This window comes from Kogia breviceps, chromosome 1 (genome assembly GCF_026419965.1).
Source record: "Kogia breviceps isolate mKogBre1 chromosome 1, mKogBre1 haplotype 1, whole genome shotgun sequence".
NCBI lineage: Eukaryota > Metazoa > Chordata > Mammalia > Artiodactyla > Physeteridae > Kogia > Kogia breviceps.
This window is the reverse complement of record NC_081310.1, coordinates 81,983,044-82,001,685: the sequence shown is the minus strand read 5'-3', so window position 1 is coordinate 82,001,685 and position 18,642 is coordinate 81,983,044. Positions and strand designations below refer to the sequence as shown.

Below are 18,642 nucleotides of genomic sequence, written 5' to 3'. Positions count from 1 at the left end.
ATGACAGGGGAAGGAGGAGAAGAGGAGGAAGAGGTGGAGGCCAAAACAGCTGGTTAACCCTGGTGGAGAGAGGGAGGTCTTGTTCCACAAGCCTCTCTGCGACACCAGGTATCAGGACTGCCAGCTTCTTGGAAGAATCACCCTTCTTCACTCTTGTCTGAGACAAGACACTGAAGAACGCCTCGTCCTAAATGATTTCTCCTCTCAAAGACCGGCCGACAGAAGCGTCGCTCCGAAGTGGTCCATCGAGCAGGGTCCGGGCTTCTGCTGGATCATTTCCCCTGTGTCTCTTCTGGGTAAGAGTGGACCCCGCAGGATTTCTTGCTGTTCCCTGAGAGGCAGTGGAAGAGACGCCAACTTGGCTGGTTCCGTGGGCTGCGTGCGACCCATGTCCCTCAAGCAGGAGGGGCGATTCCAGGCTCCTGAGCCAAAAGAAGGTTGCCTCCTGTCGCCGCAGGTTCTCTCTCCTCCCGTTGTTAGAAAACGTTGATTCAGCTCTCTTCATAAGCACTGGAGAAGGGACTGGGTCATTACGTGTGGGTTAGGGGGTGATAGGGTACAGCTTACCGTCCCCAAGAACGCAGCTGGGGTTGAACGGGAAGAAGGAGAAGGGAAAGCCGGGTGAGAGACCAAAAGTGTTGGCTAACCCGGGGCAGGGATACAGTGCTCTGGCCCCCGGAGGCTCCTTGCCAAGGCAGGCCTCCGGCCTCCATGTTCCTGGAAGAAGTGCCGATCTGGCCCTAAAGGGACTGTGGAGCTCGAGGCCTTTGGATGACTTCTCCCACGCTTTCCCACCACCCCCGCCATGTGGCCTTTCTCTTGCTGATGCCTGCCGGCAAGCCTGCAGACAAGAGGCCTGAAGCAAGTAGCAGGGCCCATCCATACACTTTGGTCCCAGAATAGGAAAGCCAGGAAGTTGTGTGTTGGAGCCCTGGGTGTGGGGCGCCTCTTGCCCTGGGCCTGAGCCAGCAGAGTGCAGTGAGGCACCACGGAAGAGAACTCCCCTGCCATACACACAGAGATAGCAGAGAGCGCAAATACATACCCCTACTAGCACAAATTCCGAGGTCAAGTTTCCCACATTTGGGGAAATCTCTAAAGTCAGCGCTTCCTGAGTGCAATGGACAAGCGTCGCGCTGGGAAAACCACCATCGTGATCATAGCATCTTTCCTGCCAGGTAACTAGGGGCACATACCCCGCAGGCACAGTGCAGCCTCCCACCCCTCCAAGGTTCACTCAGGGTCGCCACCCTCCCTTCCACCCGCCCCACGCTGTTTTTCTAAACCACTTTCCTCAAAGGAATTCAAGCGAAGACCTCCCTCCCCTCTCACATCTCCTCCCCAATCTCCCCCCAACACACACACACACACACACAGAGAGAGGAGAACTCACTGCACAGCTCACAACACCGACCATCGTTCAGCAGCGGCTCCAAACAGACCAACCCACAGCCATTGCGCTGTCTCAACTGACAGGTCTCTGCCGTTGCTTAACTGAGGAGTGCGTGGAGATGGCAAAGGCCTGGGAGGCCGGAAGGGGGCGCTGATGCCGTGCCAGTCATTGATCTGCACACGTCGCTGCTCCAAACACCCCGAGTCTGGGTCTCTTGTCTCGGAGAGACGCCTCGGGAGGATCCACCTGCACAGCGACTGACCATCCGACCCTGTTTCCTTTTCCTGGGAAGGCTAAGCCAAGGTCGTCCTGGATCACAAAGGACGATATCTTAATGACCAAAAGTTATAAGAAAATATTCTTGACATTTTTATTCATTAGGGAAATGTACATTAATACTATACGGAGGTATCATTACACACCCTCCAGCATGGCTATATTTAAAAGAATTACTACACCAAATGCTGACAAGAATGCAGAGAAATTCCAACCATAGTTACTGGTTTGAAACCATTCTAGAGTACTATTTGTCAGTTTCTAATAAAGTTAATCTTGTTCCTACTCCATGACCCAGCAGTCGCAGTACTTCTATGAATGCACAAGTATACACAAAGATTGGTATAGAATATTCATCAAAACACCAAGAATATTCATCAAATAACAACAAATAACAACAAAATTACTTCAATAATACCAAAATTAAGAAGTGATATACACGATAATATAGTTATGTTTAATGAACATAATGTTGAATTTAAAAAGCCAGATACAAAACAGTACATTCATTCATTTGAATTTCAATAGCAGGCAATAGTAATTTCGGCAATAGGCCTCAAAATAGTAATCAGCTAAGAGAGAGAAGGTAGGAATTGCCTGGAAAGAGGCTCAGGGGACATTTCTGGGATGATGGCAATATTCTATAACTTGATCTGGGTAATAGTTACATTTGCTAAAATTCAAAAAACTGTGCTTTAAAGATTTGTGCTTTTAACTCTATGTGAACTGTAGCTCAATGATTTATTGTTCCAATAAAAATTAGTGGATGATGGATGGAGACAAGCTGGTGTAGATGATGACAACTAGTTTGCATTTTATTGTAAACTCATTAAAACCTCGTTTTCGTTTAGAAAAAAACCCAACACTGATACTTGAATTATCTTTACCAGAAAAACGGTAATGACGGCACTATTTAATTAGCGGAACGTACAGACAAGGCTCCTTGAGAGGCTGTATTTCACCCTTAGAGACATTTTCTGTTCAGTAGTGAGACAAGGCCACCCGCAGGTTTGTGCACCGTGGGATTTACTCCTCTTCTGACCGCATCGCGCTGTGTAGCCGGCGCTATACTCTGCTCTCTGACCGCTTCTTAAGGGGCGTAGCTGGTGCTGGCATTAAAAGCAAACCGAGCAGAAACTAACACACGATTGTAAAGCAATTATACTCCAATAACGATGTTTAAAAAAAACAACAACAAACCGAGAGACCAGTCACAGACACCACCCTGCTATAGCTCGGATTTGAGCCGAGATTACTGCGGCCACCGCATAGTATTAACCACCAGACGGTCATGATGCGCTACAGGCCGGCTGGAAGTCACTGCACTTCCCGTAATTTTTTGAAGGTAAATATATCCACACTGCTTTTGCTGTTTTATTCTTGGACACTTAATAAAAGCAATTTTTATCTCTCAGGATCTCGCCCGAGCCTCCTCACAGGCTTTCTGGGAGGTGTCCTTGTCTCATCCATGCCTCTGCTTGCTTTCGCTCCTTTTCACGTTTCCTCTTTTGACCTGATCTTTTTCCCGACGCAGCCATACCAAGCACACCTACTACAGCTGCGGGGCAGATGGTCGGGTGAAGGCGGAGCAAACCGGGAGCCGTCACGGAGCCCACCCGCATTCAGCTTCCCTTGGGCCCCACTCGGCTCAGGCCTGGGGGCTCGTGGCCCCGGGCGTCTCCGAGGCTCTGGCATCTCGGCGCATGTAGAGCAAGGCGCGGCGGGCACGCTCGGCTGCCCTTCTGCCTTCGGAATCGCCCGACTCACGGCTTTCCCACGGGTTTCTCCGGTTTTCCTGGGCTGATTTGAGCAGGTACGACTGCACTGCTAAAGGCGGGTGCCTCGGCATAGAGTGGAAGGCGTCCTTGCTCTCACTGAGAATGAGGTGAGGGAAGAGAGAGAGAAAGCGACATATAGGTATCTCTGTGGTGCAAGCAGTTAATACCTTCAGCTGTTAACCAAAAGGTTGGGGGTTCAAGCCTACTCAGGGAAGCATCCATAATGCAGAGGGCTTGGGGTCCTCCCTTTTTCTACACACCCTTTCCCGCACAAGCCAAGACAGGCTCCTCCACTACTATGTTCCTGTACCCTGTATTTTGTGCACAACAGGAGGATCTAACTAAGCCCAGATCATCATCGATCCTCTGAGAAGAGCTCAGGAGGAAAACAGGTCACTGGAATTGAGGAATCCTCAAGAATAGACTCATCATTACCCTGTGAATTCCTGTAATCAATGAAGTTTCTTCCATTGTCTGTATAGTATTTATTTACCCCTTTGCATATACTTTGAAATTAATTTGGTTCTATGCTTTTATTATTACATGTAATGGTGCAGTCATCATTCTTGTACACATGTCCATAGGGTAGAAAGCCAGAAGAGCAATCGCTCTATCATAGATTATACATAGTTTTGTATATGATTCCATTTTCTTGCCTTTGTTGACTTACTAGCTATAACTCTTGTTATTTCAGCAATTGCTTTAGGCTTTAGAGCAGACATCTGTAACTTACCACAGCCTGCCTTCAAGTGAAGTCATACCAGTTCACATTTCTCCCCTGCCTGTCTTTATGCTTTTGTTGCCATGCGTTTTACTTTGCATCTCTTATAAACCCAAGGTTTATAACCATCCAAATAATAACAATCCAAGGTTATTACTTTTCTTTAAACTGTCCCATGTTTTCACCAGCCCTGGGACTGGCTGGACCCTGGCCCCGCCCACTAGCATGCCAACACAAGTATCAGGACACCCAGAACCCCCACAGTCAGCTGTGTCGGGAACCAGCCCCACCCACCAGCAGTCTGACACCAGCTCTCAGACTCCTGGGCCTTGCAGCCAAACCCCAGGACCCCGCTCTGCCCACCAGTGGGCCAGCACTAGCACTAGCTCTAGCACCTGGCTTCATGCACCAGTAAGACAGCACTAACCCCCCCACCCCCACCACGGGGGTTCCACAGCCAGTTGCCTCTTGACCCGGCAGTGCCAACTAGTGGCTGCAGATTCCAAACAAGGCAGGGCCTGACAACCAAAGAGAGGGGACCAACTAATCCTACCAGACCATGCACTGCAGTCAGCCAGGCACAACAGAAGGACCCATGCAGCCCACATACAGGGCACCCCTAGAGCATACAGATCTGGTGATGAGAGGGTAGTGGGCTGCTGGTACCCACAGGAAGTCCCCTACAAATGGTCACTTCTCCAAGGCCAGGAAATGTAACCAACCTACCAGACACATAGAAATTTTTAAAGTACATCAGGCAAAATGAGGTGACAGAGGAATATGTTCCAAATGAAGAAACAAGATAAAACCCCAGAATAACTAAGTAAAGTGGAGATAGGCAGTCTACCCCAGTAAAAGTTAGATTTTAGAGATGCAGAGAGCAGAAAAAAGGTGATTCCCAGAGCCCCGGTCTGAACTCAGCTCATCACCCTTCACCACTCCCCGCCTGGGCGACGCTTTGGGCTCTGAGGCCAGGCCACAAGGTAACAGGCTGGGCTCCATCCTACTCTAGCTTTAGCTCTGTGTGCAGCAGAGCCAAAGTCATGCTCTCTTTCTGAACCTCACTTTCCTTATGAGTCAGGGGCAGACTTGGTTCTCAGCGGGTGATGATGAGTGGATCTGTCTACTTCCTGATCTCTGACGTGGCTCCGGGGTCTCTCCTGATGAAGGCACATTACCGGCTCCTTTTCCTCCCCAACCTGCTCAATTCGTGGAGCCTGAAATTCTTCATCTTCGTGTCTGGCTCGAGCCCCTGGTGCAGAGTTGAATTCGTCCTCTTTTTTTCTGTCACACAAATCAAATTGTTTCACAAGTGTGCTGGGGTGAGGGAAAGCCAAGGTTGCTTCACAGGGATGCATTTCTTGGTTTTCAGAGACATGATACGTGTCAGCGTGTAGAGGAGATTTAGGCACCAGATAAGAATGTGAAGGATTTCCAGATTTAAAGATAACCTGAAGTTGGCCTTCTCCTGTGCCCTCCTTGGAATATCTGTAGCCTGGTCTCCAAAGTGACTCAGAGCAGAGAAAGGAGGGCTGGTTCCTAGTGCTGAGTAGGCTTCAGGTGGTAATGGAACTCCTCCTGGGATTGGGGAGATAAAAACGCAGCTACACATTCTGCCACAACCCATCCCACTTGCCCCCTTTCTGGTTTTTAAGTGTGAATGTAAGTTTCAGGAAAAAAAAAAAAAAAGGAACCGTCATTTGTTTCCACCCAGTTTTGAACCAGGGACCTTTCACGTGTTAGGTGAATGTGATAACCACTACACTACAGAAACCACACAGATGTCACTGCCTAAAGAAACATCCAAGAAATGTATTATGTCTTGCCATGACTGGCCCACCAAAAAATTTTAAAGGAAAAGGATCCTGGGAGCACCTGCGATCTCTCAAGCAAGTACACTGCAGCTCCTGAGAGGTGTTAGCTTAGGGTTCCTCACCTCCCAAGAAGCAAAGTCCCTGGGGCTCCCACAGTCTAGATTCAGGCTCCCACATCCAACGCAGGGTCTCCAGTTCCTCAGACTAGCGCCAGAGTTCAGGGATCACCCGCTGACTCCCCAGCTCCCTGAAGCCTCAGGAGCAGGGGGTCAGGTGCTTCTAAGCCACAGGCCACCCCGCCTCACAGCAGCGTGGACACCTCCACTCCAGGGCTGTAGACCCGCGCCTTGGTGGCCCTTTTCACGGAGCCGGCGGTCAGTGCGCTCGGCTCTCGGAAATGAGCAGTGCTTCGAATCCACCCAGGACCCATAGGAGTCGCCCTCCCCTCCCCTCCCTCCCTCCCCTCCCTCTGCTCTAGTGCGCCTGACCCGCGCGCTCCTTCCGCGCTCCTTCTTCGCAAGCACTTTCTCGGCAACTCTTCTCCAGTGTCATCCCAGCCAAAGGGGCTTCCTCAGGTTCCTGGCTCTGTGGTTTATTCTAGTCGTCTAGTTGAAGTCCAGTACTTTAATCACACTTTCACGTTTAGCAGGAACCGTAGCAAAGGCTGACGAATCAGGTCATATGGCTGTTGGAAAAAAATCGAACATCAGCGCAGGGGAGAGCCGAATAAAACACCACCTGAAGCTTCTCTACAGCCTAAAGAGAACAGATTCCAGGTTTCTGAAGTGGCAACAGGGGCCTCCTCACGAAGACAAAGCTTCCTCCTGTCCTTGGAGGGCAGGTCCCGAAGAAGCTGGTTTTGAAGGAGATGCCAAAAGAAAGGAGCAACAGTGGCCCAACCAGTGATCTTGAGTTGAGATGTCTGTAAGTTACTCTCAAATGGTGTGGCAAATCATGTATATGGAGAGAGAGTGAGAAAGCAAGCGTGGGAAAATGTTAACTGTGAGATTAGGTACAGAATAGACAATGCTAGTATTTCAAAATTTTTGTATATTTAAAAGGTTTTATGTTTTTGTTTTCTTAATGAGTTTTTCGAAGTTAAGTCCCAGGTTCTCTTTGGATGAAAACTCCATATGTGAGACACTAGGTTTCTGAAATAAAGGAAGAAAAGAGTGGAGGGCAGAAGCCCTGGTGGTTCATCACATTCCCCCCCACACACAAACACACATGAAGGGTGCCTGGCAATAGGAACTCTGAGGAGGGTCTTGCATCGCCCTTCTGGCAAACTACCTCTCTTCGGGAAGAGGAAGATTTAGCGCAATTTAGAGCTTTCCTGACCTGGAATCGAATCCGGGCCGCAGCAGTAAAACGCCAAATTGTAGCTAGCAGGCAACCAGACATAACAAACCTCCATAATTTGGCCTCTCCAGTTGAAAACTGTAAGAGTGAGGTTAGAGTTTTGAGAATGGCAGAGCAGAAAAGGAGGCGATTGCCAGCGGCCCGCGGCTGAAGGCAGCTGTGCAAGGCTCCCAGCACTTGCCCCGCTGCTCAACACCTTTCACCTCTCCTGTCCTGGGCGACGCTTTGGGCTCTGGGGCCAGGCCGCAAGGTAACTGGCTGGGTTCCATCCTGGTCTAGCTTTAGCGCTGTGTGCGGCAGAGCCAAGGTCACGCTCTCTTTCTGAACCTCAGTTTCCTTATGAGTCAGGTGCCGACTTGGCTCTCAGCGGCTGATGAGCGATTCCGTCTACTTCCTGATCTCTGACCTCACTACAGGGGCTCTCCTGATAATGGCACGTGCAACGACTCCTTCACGTGCCCCTACCTGCTGCAATTCTGGAGCCTGAAATTCGCCTACGTGTCTTTGGGTCGAGCACCCGGTGCGGAGTTGGGTCGGTCTCTTTCGTTCTGTCACGCAAATCAGCGTGTTCTGCAAGTGTGCTGAGGTGGGGTAAGCAAGTGAGCTTCACGGGGATAAACTTCTTGTTTCCAGAGACAAAATACGTGTCAGAGTGTAGAGGAGATTTAGGCGCCACATGAGAAGGTGAGGGGATTTCCGAATATAAAGATAACCTTAACTTGGCTTTGTCCTGTGCCCTTCGTAGTCTGTCTGTGGCCTTGTCTTCAAAGTGACACAGAGCAGACAAAGGAGGGATGGTTCCTAGTGCTGAGTAGGCTTTCAGGCAATAAGGGAACTCCTCCTGTATTTCGGGGGGATAAAATACAGCTGCACGCGTTACGTCAACCCATCCCACTCGCCCAGTTTTCCGGTTTTTAAACGTGAACGTCAGTTTCAGAAAAGGAACTATATGTTTCCGCCTGGTTTCGAACCAGGGACCTTTCGCGTGTTAGGCGAACGTGATAGCCACTACACCACGGAAACAGCTCCTGCTCACCTGCCTAATGACACATCCAAGAACTGTATCTCTTACCACGACTGGCCACAAATATTTTCGAAAGGAAAGGACCCTGGCAGCACAGGCGAGCCCTCAGGTAAGGAGACTGCAGCTCCCGAGAGGCCCTAGTTTAGGGTTCCTCGCCTCCCCCAAAGCGAGGTCCCTGGGGCCCCCACAGCCTCACTACCCGATCCCGCATCCAACACACAGCGAGTGCAGGGGTCGCCCCCGCGGACTCTCCAGCTCCCGGAAGCCCCAGGAGCCGGGGGTTAGGTGAGCCTGAGCCCCAGGCGAGCTCGCATCCCAGCAGCGTGGACACCGCCCCTCCAAGGCTGCGGACCCGCGCCTCGGTGGCCCTTTTCACGGCGCAGGCGGTCAGTGCTCTGGGCTCTCGGGTATGATCGATGCTTCGAATCCACCTGGGAACCATAGGGCCCGCCCTCCCCTCCCTCCCCTCCCTCCCCTCCCTCCCCTCCCTCCCCTCCCTCGCCCCTCCCTCCCCTCCCTCGCCCCTCCCTTCCCTCCCTCGCCCCTCCCTCCCTTCCCTCCACCATCGCTGCCTCCCCTCCCTCCCCTCTGCTCGGTTGCGCCTGACCCGCGCGCTCCTTCCTCGAAAGCCCTTTCGTAGCAGCCCTTCTCCTGCGTCTCCCAGCAAAGGGGCTTTCTCAGGTTCCTGGCGCTGTGGCTTATTCTAGTCATCTAGTTGAAGTCCTGTACTTTAATCACACTTTCACGTTTAGCAGTAAGCCTAGCAAAGGCTGACGTCTCAGGTCATTTGGCTGTTGGAAAAACCTCGAACATCAACGCAGGCCGAGCCGCGCTTCCCGGCCTGTATTGACTTCGTTTGAAGACCAGGCTCAGCAGAAAGCCGCGGAGGACGCAGGCGCGGTCCACGCCGATCTCACGGTTGTTCATTCCTCCCTCATCGTACTTGACATTCTTCTTGAGGAACAGTTTTGTTTTACCTTTTACAATGTCTGAAACGTCTTTTATTTGCCTTTTACAATTTTCCAGTTCAACAGGTCATGGAGAGCGAATTTTAACCTAGGAAGACAAAGAGGTAAAGGCGGTTTTCGCAGAAAGCCGGTGCCTGCAGGGGGTTTCGTGTTCACCTCACAACACACGGCCAACAGGCAGACGACTTTCTTTTTGCTGAAAAAACTAATGCAACGTTGTCTGTCTGTGTCTGTGTCTCCCTGTCTGGTTTCCTTTAAAAGTAAAGCTTTACAAGTTTGGGGAAGCATGTGCCATTTTCTCCAGAGGTTACTTTTCTTCTTTCTTAATGTGGCGGTCACCGCGTTTCCTTCACACGTGAGGTTCAAGTGCTCCGACCCCGAGGAGGGCGCGGGCAGCGTGCGCACTGACCCCCAAGCCGTGGAGCTCTGCCTTGTTCCGCCTCGACTCCAAGTGCCATCGAGGGTGCTACCGGACTGCAGCATCTTCGCCAGCGCTGGAGGGCTGAGTCCCCAAAGAGGCGGACTTGAAAATAGCTTTAGATCAGGACATTACATGAGATTTTCCCCCTTTACCCTCCCCTCCAGGTTCCAGTTTTCACCTCCCACGCGCAGCCAGAGGAACGGATTCGCTGTCTTTCGGTCACGTCCGGCGCGCTGCCGTCCCACGTGGACAGGACGAGGGGGCGGTTGTCCTTTCCCCGACAGGGGCCGAGGGACCACAAACACACCCCCGCGCCGCTGGGGCCCGCAAACCCGATCAGGCGGCCCCTGGAGCCTCCCTGCAGCCGCAAGGGAAGGCGCGGGGCTCCAGAGCCGGCGAGAGGAGTGCGCTGAGGGCACCTGGCCCCGCCCCTGGCCTCGAGGACGGGCCCGGAAGAGGGACGCAGCCCAGGAAAAAGCGCAAGGGTCGCCCAACGCCCCCATCCGAGGTTCAGGGTGAGGGAGCCGAGCGTTACACTCATTTCCCCACCTTTATCAGGAGAGTAGTTTGCCCAAGTCCAGAGTCGCTAAAAGGAAGGACTGTGTAGACCAAAGTCCACCTGGACCTAGAAGCAAACACCAAGTCCTAAGTAATTGCATGTGGGGTCTGAGGAAAAGGCTACGTCAGAGACAACTCTTGGTCGGAGCCTTAGGACCTGGAGTTGGCGTCATCTAAGGCGGGAGAACGGCAGTTGTCGCAGGTAGTGAGGGGAAGACCCTGAATGCAGGTCTGGGCGCGCAGCCTCGTTTGAAAGCGTTTTCCGTCCAGCCGTCCCCGATCCTGCATCCGCTGGGAGTCTTTTATGGTGTTGGGGATCCCGGGGTGTCACCCCGCGCGCCTCCCCTCCTGTCTCTACAGCCCCTGCCCCGGCGGCCTGCTCTCCCCACGCGGTCGCCTGGCAAAGGCGCGGCTCCAGGGCAGTTCTGAGGTGCGGCCCAGACGGGGCAACTCGCTCGGGACTTGCGGCCCCTGCGGGCCTCGCGGGCGCGTCCACTGTCCCGCAGAGCGCTCGGCCTTTCGTGTGGGGCTCCTGTTTTGGAGAAAGCAGGGAGGGAACGTTCTTCGGGTACAGTTCCTTGGAGGGAGGTGCGGCACTGAGAACAGGAGGGCGGGAGATAGCACACACTCATTGTAGGCTTTCTACTATCACAAGGAGTTTGTGCATAGCTCCCTGGTGGTCTAGTGGCTAGGATTCGGCGCTTTCACCGCCGCGGCCCGGGTTCGATTCCCGGTCAGGGAGGTGTAGGTTTTGTTGTTCCTTTTTCTCCCTTCCTCTTTGTGGCATCTCTGCACCCAGCAATCTTTGCTTCCTCCTCACAAGTGTTATATGCCCCAAGGTGCAGATGCAGTAGATCTCTGCACTGAATCCTTAAGCCAGTGAGGTTGGGTCCCAGGTCCAAGGCATATCCCAGGCTGGGAGAGGGGAGATGTGACGAGCAGCCTGGGCAGCCCCTCTCCTCCACGCCTTCCTTCATTTCAGATACCTACAGTCTCACTTTCAGTGTCCATCTAAAGAGAACTTGGGACCTGAGTGCGAATTACTCCTTTAAAAAAGCAAAACAATAACCAGAAAAACAAAACTTTGATACCTACGAAAATTTGCAAGAATAGGAACAGCATATATTCTTCACCAAAACGCACATTTTCCCACATTTGCTTTCTCACTCTCTCTCCATGTACATAATTTGCTACACCATCTGAGAGTAACTTGCAGACCTCTCAACTCAAGATCACTGGGCTGCTGTTGCTCCCTTCATTGGCGTGTCCCTCAAAACCAGCTTTTGCGATATCTGTGCTCTAAGGCCAGGGTAAGATTTTGTCCTGGCGGGGAGGCCCCTCTTGCCCTGTTATCCTGTGGGCTATAAGAAGCTTAAGGTGGAAATTTATTCTGCTCTTCCTGATAGTGCAGGCCAGGCACGCCTTGAGCTTGTAGGAGGAACATGTCTATGCTGGTATTCCCCCCAGGACCTGCTGCCCTGTGGACTCTGCTTGGTTGCTTTGGTGGGCTGTGGGCTCTTGAGTCCAACTGCCCAGTGGAACCACCTACCTTGTGAGAGACCCTTCAGGAAAGTGCAGCTGCCCCCTTGCTTCTTGCCTGGCTCTCTGTCCTGCTAGGATTTTGGGTTTTTTTGTTTATAACAATTTACTTTACTCACTTCCCCTCTCTCCTCCTCCTTCCCCTCTGGTAACCCACTACTCTGTTCTCTGTACCTATGTGTTTCTTTTTGTATGGTTTGTTCATTCATTTAAAAATTTTTTTAAATTCCACATATGGGTAAAATCACATGGTATTTGTCTTTATTTACCTGACTTATTTCATTTAGCATAATACCCTGAAGTCCATCCATGTTGTAACAAATGGCAAGATTTCTTTTCTTTTCTTTTTTTTTAAGGCTGAATAGTACTCCATTGTGTATGTATGCCACATCTTCTTTATACATTCACCTGTTGATGGACACTTGGGTTGTTTCCATATCTTGGCTATTGTAAATTATGCTTTGATGTATGTATGGATGTATATATCTATTCCAATGACTGGTTTTGTATTTTCTAGATAAATACCTTGAAGTGGAATAGCTGGATCATATGGCAGTCTTATTCTTACTTTTTTGCAGAATTTCCATACTGTTTTCCATAGTAGCTGCACCATTTTACATTCCTACCAACATTTTAAAGGGTTCTGACTTGACAAATAGGTGAAGAATATTTCTGTGGTGGGAGGATGAGGGGAGCAGGTGGAAAATTATCAAAAGTAGGGGATAATTCTCAAGAGCTTTCCAGAATTGTCTGTATCACTGCTGTCAGGTAGTTGGCTGCCTTGTAATAATGGTGCTTAGTCTGTTTTTTAAAAAATAAGATAACCTCATTAAATTTTATTTAAATATTTTGGGAATGTCTTTTTGAGAATCTGGCAATTAGTAAGACAAGTTTCTGGCAGTACACAACATGTTCTACTCTAAATCACCCTGGAACTGTTAAGTGACTTTCATATATTTAGATTATTTAACATTTAATTACTGAAGCCATGCTTTAACAACCCAGGTAACAATGGTGCTTGGTCTTAAATGGTCCTGGCTCCAGTCTGAGGTGTCCTGATTTGTGGTTCATATTCAACTGTGCCTCTCCCCAACATGGGGTAGTAACCAAGCTTCTATATCCAGGATCCCAGAGGAATTCAAGGACACCCTTGATTTTTTTTTCCTTGTCTTTCCATAGACACCCTTTAGAGAAAGGATACATGAAAGTCTTTCGCAAAAGCAGTTTCTGCCTGCTTTCCATCTGAGATACTTTCCTGTAAGAAGAACCAACCAAGGGAAAAAACTTTAGTTGTCTTAAGGAAGCTTCTCTGTCTTTTATGCTTCCCTTAATCCTGAGTAAAATATCTCACTTGATGACCTGTAGGTCAGCATAAATAAACAAATAGACACATATGAAAGTAAATAAAAGACAGGGAACTAGATGACACAGGTATTGGGAAGATAGAAACTCAATTGTTCCCTTAGAAAACATCATTATCTACATCAAAACAAAGAATCTAAAGTTGAAAGAAGAGAAAGTAGAGTCAACATGGTAGTCTGTGTTTCCTGGACCTTGGCCCTGCACTAGGTGGTGGCTCAGTGATGTGAATAGTTGACACTTGGCTTCATGGCTGGTCTTCTGTCCAATTCAAACATGTAATCAAGGGCTGACTTGGAACAGATATTCACCGTTTTAAAGCAGCCAAATGCCCTGAGGCCTTCAGCCTTGGCTAGGGAACTGTTTAAAACATGAAGGCCTGGTTAAAGTATCAGACTTGAAATTTGATCAAATAGAACAAAGTGACAAGAGCCAGAAAGATCTCCTATTTCTGAGGGAAAGGCAAGAAAGAGGCACTGGAATTTGAGAGGAATGACCTGGCAGAGCAATGTAATGAAGAGGAAGGAAAAGGTGGGGGAGGGGAGGAGTCCCACAGTTCTTGGCTTGCAAGGAGCTGTCTCATGCCTCTGATCTGTTCATGTCCCCTAGCTCCTGCAGCTTCCAGGATCTCCAAGGTCCAAGTGGTGAAAACTTGCAGTTGGTGTTCTGTTCTCAAATCAGGAGTCCTGACTGAGATGTGGGATTCTGAATCCAGGATGTGAAAATCCTGGGCCCTTTCTTCCAGGGAAAGGCAATACAGCCCCAAAGCAGGAGCCTCTGGAGTGCTGAACTCTCACGGAGATATTGCTCCTGGTGTAGAATGCAGTTGAATTTTGGACATCACATGCCCTAAATTTGGACACAGCAGGCAGCACTGAATTCAGGAAGGAGTGGGGACACTACAGTGGAGAGGTTGCCTCAATGTGAAAAATGTTCATTCAAAAACTGGGTAGAATCATCTTTTTTTTTTAAAGACAATGTACTCTTTTCAGAAAGGTCATGTTTGAAATACAAGAAATATAAGAGACATCTTATAGACTCCAAAGGAACTCTAGAGATAGATCTAAGCTCACTGAACTAAGCAAGAGCTGGAAACAAGTTTGGAGCACACCAAGCCTGCCTTCCAAGGATACACAGTTACAAAGAACCAAAATGCTGGCAACATAAGAAAACTACTTTGAGGGCAAATTTTACCTTTAATTTCCAGAGCTTAGATGAAAATATTTATATTATGTCCACCAACACTCTACTAATTAGGGCTTTTTGTTATCTGATTTAAATGATAAGGACAAAGAGGATGAGATCACTGCTGAAATGACAGCAAAACTCAACCATGTAGGGAATCTACCTTAAAAGATTCAAAAGGAAGCTTTGATGCGAAGTAGGTTTATGCCACCAAACCCACTTAGTTGATAGCCCAAGGGACTGGTGACCCTGAAGTCTTTGTACCATACTCTAGAATGTGCTTACAAGAACCTAGGCTTGTGTCTCTTTCATTCTCTCCTCTTTCAAACTTCTCTAGCTTTGGGAGCCTGGGGAGGCTTCAGACATTGGAGACATGACTGAGGAAGTCATGTCATGGAACACATTTTGGGGCTCATGAGAACACCTGTTAGTTAAATGATTTCAAGGCTAGACTGACAGTCAACTGCCTTCCCATAACTTGTTCCTTACCTCCCTCAGAGTGAAAGCTTCTGTAAATTCCATCTACAAACTGAGAAGTGGAAACATTACTTCTCTTTGGTGGAAGTGATATGTCTTATGGATTCAGAAACCTCCTTCCAACCAGTTTTGACTGCCATTTCTCCTCAGCCCCATGGTGAATGCAAAGGCTTCCATTTTAGCTTAATACCTAGAGCTAACTTCACAGCTGCCAGCAGTGTCACTTCAAATTTCTCTTTGTAGGAAAAGCAAATATTCAAGTGTTAGTTTTCTAAGCTTTTTTTCTACAAAATACCCTGGGATGGACAAATGCTCTTCTTTGAGTTGATGTCTATCCAGGGAACAAGCCTGTAGTAATGTCAACAATATCATAATTCTCCATTTACCTCCTGTTCCTGAGAGAGAGGGCCAGGGGCTCGAAGAAGGACATGCTGCAGGAGGGCAGGAATAAATAAAAATCTAATGAGAGAAAGTAGAAGGATGGTGAGGCAAGTGGGACAGAAAACTGAGGCCTCCAAGGTGGTTCAAGCTTTGCCTTGTTTTGTTGAAAACCTAGGTAGTACAAATGCCTGATTTAACATTTGGGAGGAGGGAGTAAGATGTGTGTTTGAGTTTGTGTGCGTGGGCTCAAGAAAGTGGCATGGTAGCAGAAATGCAGTATGCTGAAGTTCCTAGTCGTCTTTGTGTGGTGCCATTGTTCTATGTTTAGCATTGTTGTAGAGACACCCTTGATTAGAATTGAGTGATAATAAATGGAGTGGTTCCATATTATCTGGAATTGGATCTTGGACCTGATTAGATGTGAAATTATTAATGACCCTGATGTCAGAGAACACTTTCAGTTCGTGGCATGCAGTAGCAAAACATTTTCCCAAATCATCATCTGCAGACACCTGTATTTAGATTTCCATAGAAAGTAAGGATTAGAGTGGTCAAATAGTTGCTGCCATAGAACATTTTAGTGAAGATATGAATATAATGGGTTGGTTACTTACATGTAAACTGGAGGAATTGGGGAAACAAAATGATGAGCTCAAGGTTCTAAGTTCCTAGCTTAAGATTTAGGTTAGGGACCTGAAAGATTCTATAACCATATTTAAAACAAAACAAAACAACCTTAAAACCTTGTCTATTAGTATAACTGTAGGCCCGAGCTCTGCAAACTAAACCTAAATTGAATTTTCAACATCACAGAATCTCTTATGTAGCTCTGCAAACTAAACCTAAATTGAATTTTCAACATCACAGAATCTCTTATGTTAAAGTCAGGGAATTTATTAAGAAGGACTGGTATCATTGGGATGGGGTCTTATGGATAGATTCTGATGAAGGTGGGGCTCTTGAAACCCTAAATTGCCCTGAGCCTCAGGTTACCTGAGAAGCAGCCCTTCCTCCCTTGTTTGAGGAGGTTACATAAAGTACGTTACCTCCACTTACCTGAAGAAGCTCAAAGGTCTCCCTATAACATCCGAGTAGTTGCCTTACATGGGTCTGCTGGTCCTCCCCAGGACCTACTGCTACCATGTATCAGATTTGCTTTGTATCAGACTCATTTTTTAGAAACAATGACAGAAAATTTTCCAGCCACAATTAAGATTATAAACCACTGATCCAAGAAATCAAATGATCCTCAAGCACAATAAATATGAAGAAGACCACGCCTAGTCACATAATAATTAAATTGCTCAAATCAGTTGGGAAAAACATCTCAAAAGCAGCCAGAGGGATAACACATGCTACATACAGAAAATAAATATAATGCCAGATTTCTCATCAGAAGCACTACAGCAAGTGAAAAAGACAGTGGAGCAACATCTTTAAAGAACTAAGAGAAAAAAGTCAATGTGGCATTCTATGGCTCCTATCCTCAAAAATGTCTTTCAACAATAAAGGTGAATAACGATATTTACAGACATGCAATTGCTGAAAGACTTCATCACCAGCAACCCAAACCACAAGAAAGGTTAAAGTAGTCCTCCAGGAAGAAAGAAACTCACATCAGAGGGAAATCTCCATATGCACAAAAGAATGAAGGACAACAGAAATGGTATCTGCATGAAAAATATATAACCTTTTTCCCCTTATTATTTAAATCTCTTTAAAAACATGGGACAGTTTAAAGAAAAGTAATAACCTTGGGTTGTGGGGTTTATAACATACTCAAAGTAAAATGCATGACAAGGATAGCATAAAGGCAAGCAGGGGAGAAAAGTGAAGACATCACTTGAAGGCAGGCTGTGGTAAGTTACAGATGTCTGTTCTAAAGCCTAAAGCAGTCGTTGAAATAACAAAATAAAGAGTTATAGGTAATAAGCCAACAAGGGTGAGAGAATGGAACCATTTACAAAACCGTGTATATCTCATAAAACAATTGTGCTTCAGGCACTCTAACCATAGGCATGTGTACAAGAATGATGACTGCAGTATTGTTCGTAATAATAAAAGCATATAAGCAAATTAATTTCAAAGTTATACGTAAAGGGGTCAATAAGTACTAGTACAAACAAGGGACGAAACTTCACTGTTAAAAGGAACCCAGAGGGTAACGATGAGATGACGAAGTGACCTGTTTCCTTCAGAGCTCTTCTGTGAGGATCAGCGATGATCTCGGCTTAGGTTCTCTTGTTATGGACAAGACATAGGTGAAAAGAAGGGTAATAGAGGCCTAGCTTCAAGTTTATGTGAAAAGGATGTACAAGACAGAAATAACTGCAAACCCTTTAATTACATCCTAAGAAGGCCAGGAAAAGCATGCCTCAGCGGGCTCGAACCACCAACCTTTCGGTCAATAAGCAAACACACTCCCCGATTGCACCACAGAGACACCTGAGCATTATCTCCTCTCTCTCTCCTTCCCCACCTCATCCCACAGAGAGCAAGCACGCCTTCCACCTTACGCGGAGCCACCCGCCTTTCGCAGGACAGCTGTACTGATTCCAAAGCCTCGGAAAACCGGAGAAACTCGTGGGAAAGCCGTGCGTTGGGCGATTCCGAAGGCAGAAGGGCAGCCAAGCGTCCCCGCCGCGCCTTGCTCCACACTCTCCGCAGATGCCAGCGGCCCGGAGTCGCCCGACACCCCGGGCTTGAGCCGAGTGGGACTCAAGGGAAGCTGAATGCCCGATGGGCTCATAATGGTTCTTTCGGTTCTTTGCTCCGCCTTCACCCGACAGTCTGAGCCACGGTAGGTGGGCCGGGAGCCGGAAGGAGGCGGTGGGAAGGGTTGGTCAAAAGAGGAGATGTAAGGAGGAGGGAATGAAGCAAGGGAGGCAAGAACAAAGCAAAGATACTTCCCAGGAGACCTGATCTGAGGCACCGGCTGGACGCAGGGGAGATGAGAAATGCATCAGAATGCGAAGGGAATAACGGAGGGAAGACGTGAGGGAAACTCGCGAATACTTGCAGTTTTCAACAACAGAACAGCTAAATAATTGGAATCGATTTATATTAAAAGTAGTAGCGCAGAAACCGGCCTCGCCGCCGGTTCAGTGGCGCGCCGTGATCGTATAGTGGTTAGTACTCTGCGTTGTGGCCGCAGCAACCTCGGTTCGAATCCGAGTCACGGCAGTGTTTCACTTTTCTTTTGCGTTGCATCTGTTACCAGAACAACTCTTTAGTCACCAAACGGAGTAAAGTCAGGAGAACGAAGGTCACCCCAACAGTGCACTAGGCTGAAGCGCTCTGGACTTAAACCACGTCTCACCATTTAAGAGAAAATACCTAAAGATCAGGTTCAAGCTCTAAATGAAACTTGTGTGTGCCTTTGACGAAGG

General features: G+C 48.3%; 4 non-coding genes across 4 annotated transcripts; 1 reads left to right on the top strand and 3 right to left on the bottom strand.

The window, feature by feature from the left end:
• Positions 1–1,024: 1,024 nt before the first annotated feature.
• On the bottom strand, positions 1,025–1,186 carry LOC131747274 (U1 spliceosomal RNA). Its single transcript, XR_009332856.1, has one exon. It is a non-coding gene; the product is annotated as a U1 spliceosomal RNA (small nuclear RNA).
• A 4,683-nt stretch (positions 1,187–5,869) lies between these two features.
• Positions 5,870–5,942, bottom strand: TRNAV-AAC (transfer RNA valine (anticodon AAC)). Its single transcript has one exon. It is a non-coding gene; the product is annotated as a tRNA-Val (tRNA).
• Positions 5,943–8,291: 2,349 nt separating this feature from the next.
• TRNAV-AAC (transfer RNA valine (anticodon AAC)) lies at positions 8,292–8,364 on the bottom strand. The gene has a single exon. It is a non-coding gene; the product is annotated as a tRNA-Val (tRNA).
• Positions 8,365–18,364: 10,000 nt separating this feature from the next.
• TRNAH-GUG (transfer RNA histidin (anticodon GUG)) lies at positions 18,365–18,436 on the top strand. Its single transcript has one exon. It is a non-coding gene; the product is annotated as a tRNA-His (tRNA).
• Positions 18,437–18,642: the final 206 nt, after the last annotated feature.